We start from the raw sequence: 10,712 nt of genomic DNA, 5'->3' as shown, positions 1-10,712 counted from the left end.
GTATGAGTAGTATAGACTAGTAAATATATAAATAGTAAAAGTCAAATAGGCTACATATTAAGTAATGTAGTAAGAATGTGCAAGTATGTTACACTACAAATTAAAGTAATGTGAATGTAAGGCTGCTTCACGTGCAGACAGAATATCCGATGTGATGGCGGATGTAGTGTGTCCCAATAGTATGCATACTGCATGCATACTGCATACTACACTACATACTTTTTAAGGGCAGCTGCAGTACATACTAAAAGTATATAGTAGAAGTATGCGATTTGGAACGCAGGGCTGGCTGTGTCTGACCACTACTGTGTATATTTTAACATCACCAGTTTTAGCCATCAGGAGGTGAGAACGGTGAGGAAACGCTACCTAACTTCTGAAGTGGCTGCAAATTTTATTGTGTTTTTACAGAGCACTCCTGCTGAAATTTTACCTGCACCCTGTGATTTTATTGTGGACAATTTGACTCAGTGGCTCCACTTTTAACCAAAACAATAAAAACAAAACCTACACCCCCGTGGAGAAATTATGATATCAAAAAATTGAAAAGAAAATGCAGGAGTGCAGAGAGGAGGTGGAGAAAAACTAAACTGACAGTTCACTATGAAATATTACATAGTCAGCTCAAATCCTACAATAAAACAGTCAAACAGGCACAAATATCCCACTTTTCGCTCATCACAGATAATAAAAACAACCCTAAATTCCTTTTCTCCACCTTCAATCTTTTAACCAACACCAATTTTAATAAATCATCCAAGACGCCAACAGACGCTCTCTGCGAGGACTTTGCAGACCACTTCAGAAGTAAAATCGATGATATCAGGTCCAGTCTTTTATCTCAACAGAATGTAATTTTTATCACACATGAACAGCTGCTTTTACCTGAGGAAACACTGGAGAGTTTTGCCCTGGTTGATGCAAGGACACTTGGTCGAGTTTTCTCCCAGGTAAACCCAACAACCTGCCTTTCAGATCCGATTCCCACATCACTTTTAAAAACATTTTATGGATTCTTTGAGGAACAGATTTTAACTATAGTAAATTATTCTCTTCAGACAGGTGTCTTCCCCACTGCCTTCAAAATGGCAGTGGTGAAGTCCCTTCTGAAGAAGAGTAATTTAGATCCCAACATTTTTAATAATTACCTACCTGTATCCAACTTACCATTTTTAAGTAAAATTTTAGAAAAACTGTTTTGATGCATGCTTTTATCGCTTGTCGTTTAGATTATTGTAATGCCCTGCTCTCTGGTCTACCCAGAAAGACAATCTCTAATCTGCAGCTACTCCAAAACTCGGCCGCACGAGTGCTGACGAGGACCAGAGGGCGGGCGCACATTATACTGGTTTTAAAATCACTGCATTGGCTCCCCATGTGTTTCAGGATCTATTTTGACCTCTCTAACTCCGTTCGGACGCCGGCGTCCGCTCTCCCTCCCTCCTCTGTTTTTTTTTTATTTTATTTTATTTTATTTTTTTTTCAAAGATTTATTGAAAAACACAGTAAAGTATACAAGAACAGTATACAAGCAGTGAACAAGAACAAAGTAGCCAGGGGATATGTCCATATGTCCTTACATTACACAAAAACATCTAGAGCAGAGCATATGTTTAAGGTCTTGACAGCTTTTTTGTTGTCAGAGCTATCAATAAGCTGTATGTATTGTTCGACATCTTTGAGAAAATGAATAAAATTAGGTTTTTTGCTGCTGTATTTACATTTGTGAATAAAAAATTTACCCAAAATTATTAACAAGTTTATAAGAAAAAAAACCTTTTCCTCTTTCTTAGAGCACTTGTAAATACAGAAAACAACATTTTCCCAAGATAAGGTAAAGTCTTTGGAGACATAGTCTATAATGAATCTGCTGAAATCTTTCCAAAGTTTTTTTGTATGAGGGCAATGCCAAAATAGGTGTAACACAGTCTCTGGGTGGTCCTCACAGAAAGAACAGTCTGCATTTATGTCCCTTTTGAATTTTGCCATGTAGTGGTTTGCAGGATAGTATTTATGAATAATTCTGAAGGAAACTTCCTTCACCTTATTGGTGATGAGATACTTGTGTGGAATCATCCAAACCTTGTTCCAATCAATATCATTCACAAAACGATTCCAATATGAGATAACATGCGGAACAGAGACAACATCTTTCTGGAATAAAGCACGTATATGTCTATTGTTATTACGAGAAAGGGTCGAAAAACAGATTTTCCCTATATGAGAATCAATTGGATTAGGTACGGAGACTGAGGGGAGAGGGTTAGGAAGATTTCTAAAAAGTATTAGAGTACCTGAGGGGATAGCGTCAAACACTATAGCAAATTCCTTAGGAGTAACAGGAAAATCATATTTAGATAAAAATTCTCTATAGGAAAGCAAAAGTCCCTCTTCATTAAACAGCTGACTTACCAGAAGAATTTTGTTCTGAACCCATCTTTCCATAAAAAGTGATTTATTCTTGAAAAGAATGTCTCTGTTATTCCATATTAAGTACCTGTGAGGTGAGAAGTTATGTTTGTAAATTAGGGACCAGGATAGGAGAACTTGCCTATGAAAAGCTGACAATTTTACAGGGAGTTTGTCTACATTATAATTACAGCTGAAAATAAAGTTTAAACCACCAAAGCGAGAGAAGATGTACTGAGGAATGAAATTCCAGATTGAGGCGGGATTTTTAAGAAAGTGTCGAGCCCAGTTTATTTTAAATGTATTATTAAGAGTAGTAAAATCTAGGAAGTTAAGCCCCCCATGTTCATAGTCATTCATAACAACTCCCTTCTTAATATAATGTGTACGATTTTTCCAGATAAAATCAAAGAGTAAACGGTCAATATTTTTGGTGGTTTTATTATCCACATGTATGGAGAGAGCTGCATAGGTGAGCCGTGAAAAGCCTTCAGCTTTAGTAAGAAGGACTCTGCCTTTAAGGGACAGGTCCCTCTGCAACCACTGATTTAATTTAACTTTTGTTTTTTGAATGATTGGGTCAAAGTTCAGATTACATCTCAGGTTCTGGTCTTTAGAAATCAAGAGCCCTAAATAGGTGACTTCTTCTTTGACAGGAATATTACAAATGGAGTTTGCGTTACTGTTTTTAATAGCTAATAGCTCACATTTATGCAAATTAAGGCATAGGCCAGAGGCCTTAGAAAAATCAGTAATTACATGGAGAGCAACAGGGACTTGATTAGCATTTTTTAAGAAGAGAGTAGTGTCATCCGCCAGTTGGCTAATGATAACATTTTTATCAGCTATGGAAATTCCTTGCACAGCACTGTTAGTAATATGGTTTGTAAGAATTTGAGTACAGAGTAAGAAGAGGTAAGGGGAGATGGGGCAACCCTGGCGGATGCCTCGTTTCAAGTTAAATCTTGGGGTCGTACTATTTTTCATTTTGATTGAGCTATTGCCATTGGCATACAAAGTCTTAATAGCCGTGCAGAAAAATTCGCCAAAGCCTAACTTCTTTAGGCAGTGAAAGATGAATTGGTGTTCAAGCGTGTCGAAGGCCTTATAGAAATCGAGGAAGAGGATAAGACTTTCATCAGAAATCAACTCAGAATAGTCAAGGATGTCTAGGACAAGTCTAATATTGTTAGATATGTGTCTATTTCTCATAAAGCCCGACTGAGTCTCATCTATTATTGTGTCTAAGACCTCTTTAATTCTTTTGACAAGAATAAGGGCAATAATTTTGTAGTCATTGTTGAGTAAACAAATGGGTCTCCAATTATCGAGAAACAGCACATCTTTTTTAGATTTTGGAATTAAAGTTATAAGACCTTGTGTGAGACTAGGAGGGCCCTCCTCTGTTAAATGGTATCTCACAGGTGCACTATCGTCATTATCAAACCATGTGATGTTTGGTATCACCGGATTCAGAAAGCTCTCGGCTTCCTGAATCCGGCATCGTTTTTCTTTTATTTCTAATGGATTTCGCACCAGAGCAGCCTAAACACACAAAGTCCAAAATCGCGATGAGTGGTGACATGCCATGTCATGCCGTTTTTTGGGGGGAAAAGTTAAAGGATTACTCGCGATCTCATGCAGAGCTGTTAGCAGGCACGTAGCTATTTTATAAAAGGTAAGAGTCTCACTCCTACCACTATTTTTGGCTGAGATATACCGCCTAGAAAGTGGGATCATAACTTTAATGTTTCATATGGCTTTATTTGGTGATATTTTATGGTGTTTCTCTCATAAACAACATCAGCTATCATAATCACACCTGATTTCAATAAGGTACAATGTTTAAAGCTGGCTGAGTGTTTTTTGATCACTGATAGTACTGTTTTGAAGCGGAGTGAGCGCTCCGTCATTTGGAGCTCCTCGTGGATCTTTTCATGGAAAAAACACTGTAGAATGGTCATACTTTGAGCAATCTTCTTCAAATTTGACACAAATGTTCATTGATAGTGTGCCTACAGCCCCATAGTGTCATTTACCTGCTCAGATTCAGATTCAGATTATTCATCCTGAAAAACATTTTTTATTTTATTTTAGGCAAAATCTTCAACTTTTTACTGACTTCAGAGGCCCATTACTCTGTCTCTGTATTACCTAGAGTGTTTCTGACACTTTCACAAGAAACTTCAGGGAGTTTTCTTTCTGGCAAGACCTCATGCATGCATGTAGTCAGAGTGGTTCAGACACTACAGTCATTTTAATTTGGGTATGTCATTTTAGGCGTTTTTGCTACAAAATGGGGGTTCTTTTATTAGTTTTTAAATGTCTTAACGGTCTTGGACCATCTTATTTATCTGACCTGCTTTTATCATATCAACCCTCGCGGATCCTGAGGTCCTTAATCATTCCAAGAGTTACAACAAAAACCCACGGGGAGGCTGCATTTAGCCATTATGGCCCTCACTTATGGAATAGCCTGCCGGAGTGCATCAGGACTGCAGAGACTGTTGATGTTTTTAAAAGGAGGCTCAAGACTCACCTTTTTAGTTTGGCTTTTAACTGATTTCTTTTACTCTTTTAATTCTTCTATTATATGTTATTAATATATGTTATTAGGGTCCGGGCAGCTAAGCTGCCAGGACACTATTGTAATCCTAGGTATTCTTCTTCTTCTTTCTTCTTTCTTCTTTCTTCTTCCGAGGAAATCATACTGGGCTGCACAACCATGTGGTATTGCTGAGTTTCCCTGCTGCTACAGACCGAGAGCCATGATCGGCAGGGTTGTGCTCTGTGGAGACATATCTCCACTCGTCTGGTCGGGAAGATTGCTTGATTCTCTGTACACGATTGTTTACATATACGTGGAATCTTCTATGCTGATTGTTGATGTATCCTAACACCACTTTACCGTCGGTGTAGAATGTTGTTTTGTCTATTTTCATGTCAAGCTCTTCTGTGAGGAGCTCTGACAACTCCACAGCGAGCACCGTGGCGCAGAGCTCCAGTCTGGGAATGGTGAGCACTGGTACTGGAGCCAGTTTGGCCTTACCCATGATGAAGCCGACTTCACTGTGTCCATCTCCATGTGTGACTCTCAGATAGGCTGCTGCAGCTATAGCCTTGACTGAGGCATCTGAGAACATACAAAGCTCAATAGACTTGGCTTGCGACATGGAGAAGGAGACATGTGTGCGAGGGATATGCAATACCTGAAGATCCTGCAGTGAATCTTGCCAACTTCTCCAGCCATCATACATGTCCTGGGGTAGGGGGCTATCCCACTCAAAGTCACTGTTGGAGAGCTCTCTGAGAAAAAGTCTTCCTTTGATAGTTACAGGGGCAAGGAAGCCTAGAGGATCGAACAGGCTGTTTACAACTGAAAGCACCCCACGATGAGTGAAGGGCTTCTGGCTCTGTGGAACATGAAAAGTGAATGTGTCAGACATGGTGTTCCAACTCACTCCCAGGCTGCGCTGGACAGGAAGCTCATCCGTAGAGAGATCCAGATCTTTAATTTCCTTGGCCCTGTCTTCTGGGGGAAAGGTGTTCATCACCTCCACTCTATTGGAGGCAATCTTATGGAGACGCAGATTAGAGAGAGTTTAAGTTTAAGTTTAAGTTTACTTCCTTTATTAATCCCCCTGAGGAGAAATTCAATGTTTTCACTCTTGTTTGTCAATTACACACAGGTCCGAAAGACACACACATGCACAAACAGGACCTATACATGCACAAAGTGGAGAGATGTCAGAGTGAGGGGACTGCCCTTGGTGAGGCGCCCCGAGCGGTTGGGGGGTTCGGTGCCTTGCTCAAGGGCACCTCGGCAGTGCCCAAGAGGTGAACTGGCACCTCTCCAGCCACCAGTCCACGCTCCATATTTTGGTCCGGACGGGGACTCGAACAGGTGACCCTCCGGTTCCCAACCCAAGTCCCTATGGACTGAGCTACTGCAAGCATCTTTTGAGCTCTCTGCAGGACATCGATAGCCTCAGCTTCGGTTGGAAAGGATTTCAGTGCGTCATCAACATAAAAGTCCGTTCTATGAAGTGTCCTGCATCACTGCCGTATGCCCCTTCTGCCTCCCTTGCTGCCATTCTCAGTCCGAAGATTGCCACTGCTGGAAAGGGACTATTTCCAAAGACATGGACTCGCGGTAGTCTACCACATCTTTGCTGAGATCGTTGCCTTCATACCAGAGAAAACGAAGGAAATCTCTGTGAGCTTCCTGAACAACAAAACAGTAAAACATGTGTTCTATGTCAGTTGTGATGGCAACCGGTTCCTTTCGAAAACGGAGGAGCACACCCAAAAGGGTGTTGCACGTCGTTGAGAGACACTCCATCGAACTGTGCGCTCGAGTCAAACACCACACAAATCTTCCCAGGCCTCTGTGGATGATAGACTCCAAAAGTGGGAAGATACCATCTCTCTTTATCCTTATCACACGGTGGTGCAAGCTCTGCATGTTTGTTATTGAGCATTTTCTGCATGAACTCGACAAAGTGTGTTCTCATGTCTTCTTTCTTGTCAAGCGTGCATCGAAGAGACATAAGCCGCTTGTAGGCATAGGATCTGTTGTCTGGGAGTAGACGCCTGGGGCTCCTAAACAGTAAAGGTGCAACCCAGCTGTTAGTTTCATCTTTGAAGACTCCTTCCATCTTCTTCAGAAAGAGCATGTCTTCAACAGATGGTGCGAGCTGGTTGTCAGTAACAGTGCGGCAAAAGACAGTCTCTCGTAAATTCTCTGCAGTGGGCTTCGAGTGTGGGTTTGGAGGTTGCAGTTGTTGGGGAGTGGCTTTTGTGTAACTCATCAGACTGAAACTCTCTTTCACACTGAAGCAGCTGTCACAGGGAGTGAGAAGGCTGGGGCATCCATTATCTAACACGTGTTTTTAGAGCACTCACTTCAGTTGGTTTGTGAGCGCTGCCGAGGCACACATCGTCGATAATAACCGAGCCCAGGTCAAGCTTCTGTGTGTATGGGTCATTGTGTCTGCCGCTGAACTGTTTTCTCACCTTGTGAGCTCTCAGAAGGTTCCGTCCAATGAGCGGGAGGATGTCAGCATCTGGGTCAAGGGGCGGTATCTCGGCAGCTACTGACCTCAGATGGTGGTGGTGCTGTGCGGCTTCAGGGGTAGGTATTTCTCCCCTGTTGTTGGGGATGTCATTGCATTCAATAAGTACAGGGAGAGGAAGGCTCATTTTCCCGTCTGCTGACTCCACTGTATAACCACAAGCTCTTCTACTTGACGTTTCTGTTATGCCAGCACAAGTCTTCAGGGTGTATGGTTCTATTGTGCCCTGAATGTCAAACATATCAAAAAACTCAGTCTTTGCAAGGGACAGATTACTTTGATCGTCTATGATTGCGTACATCTTCTTGATGTTATGTCGCTGACCTTCAGGAAAGACATGCACCAGGCAAATCTTGGAGCAGTATTTTCCTGTGATTCCATTTCCACATACCTGCAGGTGGCTGTAACATCTGGGTTTGCTGAGCTTACGCTCTCCCCGCCATGCTCTTTAGAGGAAGAGAGGGGCTTGGGTGTTTGTGTTACTGGGCCAGGGTGAAGAGCTGCCAGGTGCCTCTCACTGTCACACTCCACACACTTAATGGTGACATTACAGTCTTTTGCCTGGTGGCTGGTGGATACAAGGCAACGATAGCAGATGTTATTGTCTTTGATGAAATTCTTTCTGTCTTCAAATAGCATAGTTCTGAAACCTCTGCATCTTTTCAGTGGGTATGGCTTGTGGTGTATAGGACATTGCCTGCTTATATCTTCAGCCACGTTTTTAACTGCTGTGGTTACATCTGCTGACACGTCTGTCTTGTGCACTGTTACTGATGGCCTTGTGTTGTAATTACCTGAGGATCTTTCTTTCTTGGAACTGACAGAGGAGAGATGAGCTGTGGAGAAGCTTGGGTCATTCCTTGCTTTAGCCTCTTTTCTCACAAACTCAGAAAAAAAAGAGAAGGGTGGGAATGCAACATTATAGTCTTCTTTAAACCTTGACCCAACTGCTGTCCATCTTTCCTGAAGGTGAAAGGGCAGCTTCTCCACAATAGGACACACTCCCCTGGCTGTGTTGAAGTAACTTAAACCAGGTAAATACCCATCTAGCTTTGCAGCTTCCAGTTCACAGAGCGAGTCTGCTAGCTCACAGAGCTTGTGAGGTTCTTTGCTGGAGAGCTTTGGGAAGTTTTCTATCCTGGAAAACAGGGATCTTTCTATTGCTTCTGGTGAGCCATAACATTCTTCCAGTCTTGTCCAGATCATACCCAGACCAGCAGATGGGTGACGTATGTTGACTGCTTTCACCCTTTTTGCATGTTTAGAAGACTCACGGCCCAGCCACTTGATGAGCAGCTTTATTTCTTCACTGGCAGTGAGACCAAGGTCTGCAATGGTACTCTGAAATGTGGCCTTCCAGCTCAGATAACTTTCTGGTCAGTCCTCCAGTCACGAGCTGACTCTTTGCTAGGAACCTTGCGAGGTCACTGGCAGCGTTGTCAGTAGCTGTATGGTTTAGGCTAAACCTCTGCTGTGGTTGTGACACATTGTAGGAAAGACTTTGCTGAACTGCATCTCTTTGCAGAGTTGGTTTACTGCCATCTGGTGGTGACAAGTGGTATCGATTTGGTTCTTGTTGAAAAGGTGTGAATGTTGGCGAAGGTTACACTTGTCTCTGCTGATGGGTGGTGTCATCATGCTGCATAAACATGTCTCTCTGGCTCAGTGTAGTTGTGTTTGTTTATGTAATCAGTCACTTTATGCTCTGGGGTTACCTGGATAGGCAAGAACTCAAACTCTCCACTTTGCTCTGCAGCGTCGAGCTGAGCAGCAGCAGACTCCATCACCTCTGCTTTGGCCATGGCAGCGTCAGCCTCTTTCTGGAGTTGAAGTACATCGAGAGTTGCATCTAAGCGAGCCTTTTCGACCTTGATGTCCATTTCTTTCTGGACGTAGGCTAATCTGGCTTTAGCAGCCTGTGCTTCTGCCTGTGCTCGTGCTGCTGCCATACTTGCTCTGGTTGATGTAGATGACCTTCTCGAAGATCCTGCTGATGATCTAACAGTCAGCTTTCCTGAAGATTTTGAGGACTTTAAGGAGTGAGCAGAGAATGACCTGGTCTCCTGTGTTGACCTTGAGCCTCTGATGTCTCCATTATGCTTGGCTGAGAAGGGCTGGTAAAGGTGTGTCTGTTACTGGCTCTCTAGTCAGTGTCCAGCAGTTTGTTGATGTCCCTCGCCTAGTGCTATAATTTCACTGTACTGTTGCACTCAATGTGACTCCTGTCCTATATTGAGATTCACAGCTAGCTAAACTCTCTCTTGCATTGCATCCTCCAAGGAACAGGCCAGTGTTGTAGTTGAACAGGATTTAATACAAGAAAGTGTGAAACTGAAATGGACACAAATATACAAAAAAGCATTGATTAATAAACAATACAAAATAGCTTGTCACATATACAAGTGTATCATGACTAAGATGACAAATCTAATATTTGCAGATCTACATATGAGTATTCACAGGTAAGTATGATTCAGATTATGTAAATACTGTATGACAGAACTAATCAAGGTAGCAATGAGGTAAGTATGAAACCAAAGACTGAAATTCACCATTACAGTCATGCATACCTCAAAACATTGCAAATATGTCAACAATATAACACAATATACAATGATTCAAATCAAAATCAAATCAAATCAACTTTATTTATATGGCACTTTTCATACAACAGTAACACAAAGTGCCTCACAGAGGTTAAAAACAACAAAGATCCAAAACAGAAAGCAAAAAGAAAAGAGAAAACCCTACCCTCCCACCCCACATAGAGATTATGACATGTCCACTTATATTGCCACTCAAAGGGCTAGAAACAAACGGATGGTTGAGGAGTTAACATTTCTGTGCTAAAAACACGCCACCATTCTCTTGCTGTCCCAGGGAGAAATAGGAAGTTCCTGTCACATCACTTCCTGCAGCTTACTATTGGCTGAGGCTGCAATCCCACTTTACACTCTTAGATAAAGAAAACGATCAATGAAAGAACTACGCCCTCTAGAGGCCTGGAAATGCCAAGAATAAATGAACAGTTCCACTACACTTCCCATGTGTGAAAACTCACCAAACTTTGCACAAAGGTCCAGTCTCATGCCAGATATCCTCAGCTGTAAACTCAAGCCAATAGTCCTGATGGTGGCGCTATAGCAAGCGTCTAAAGTTCAAAACTTTGAAAATTCATAACAAATCAACCATACGTGCTACAACTTCACAACTTTCATCAAACTGTAG

The sequence above is a fragment of the Epinephelus moara genome, chromosome 7 (genome assembly GCF_006386435.1).
Source record: "Epinephelus moara isolate mb chromosome 7, YSFRI_EMoa_1.0, whole genome shotgun sequence".
In the NCBI taxonomy this organism is placed as follows: Eukaryota; Metazoa; Chordata; class Actinopteri; order Perciformes; family Serranidae; genus Epinephelus; species Epinephelus moara.
The sequence above is the reverse complement of the archived record's forward strand: the minus strand, read 5'-3'. Positions refer to the sequence as shown.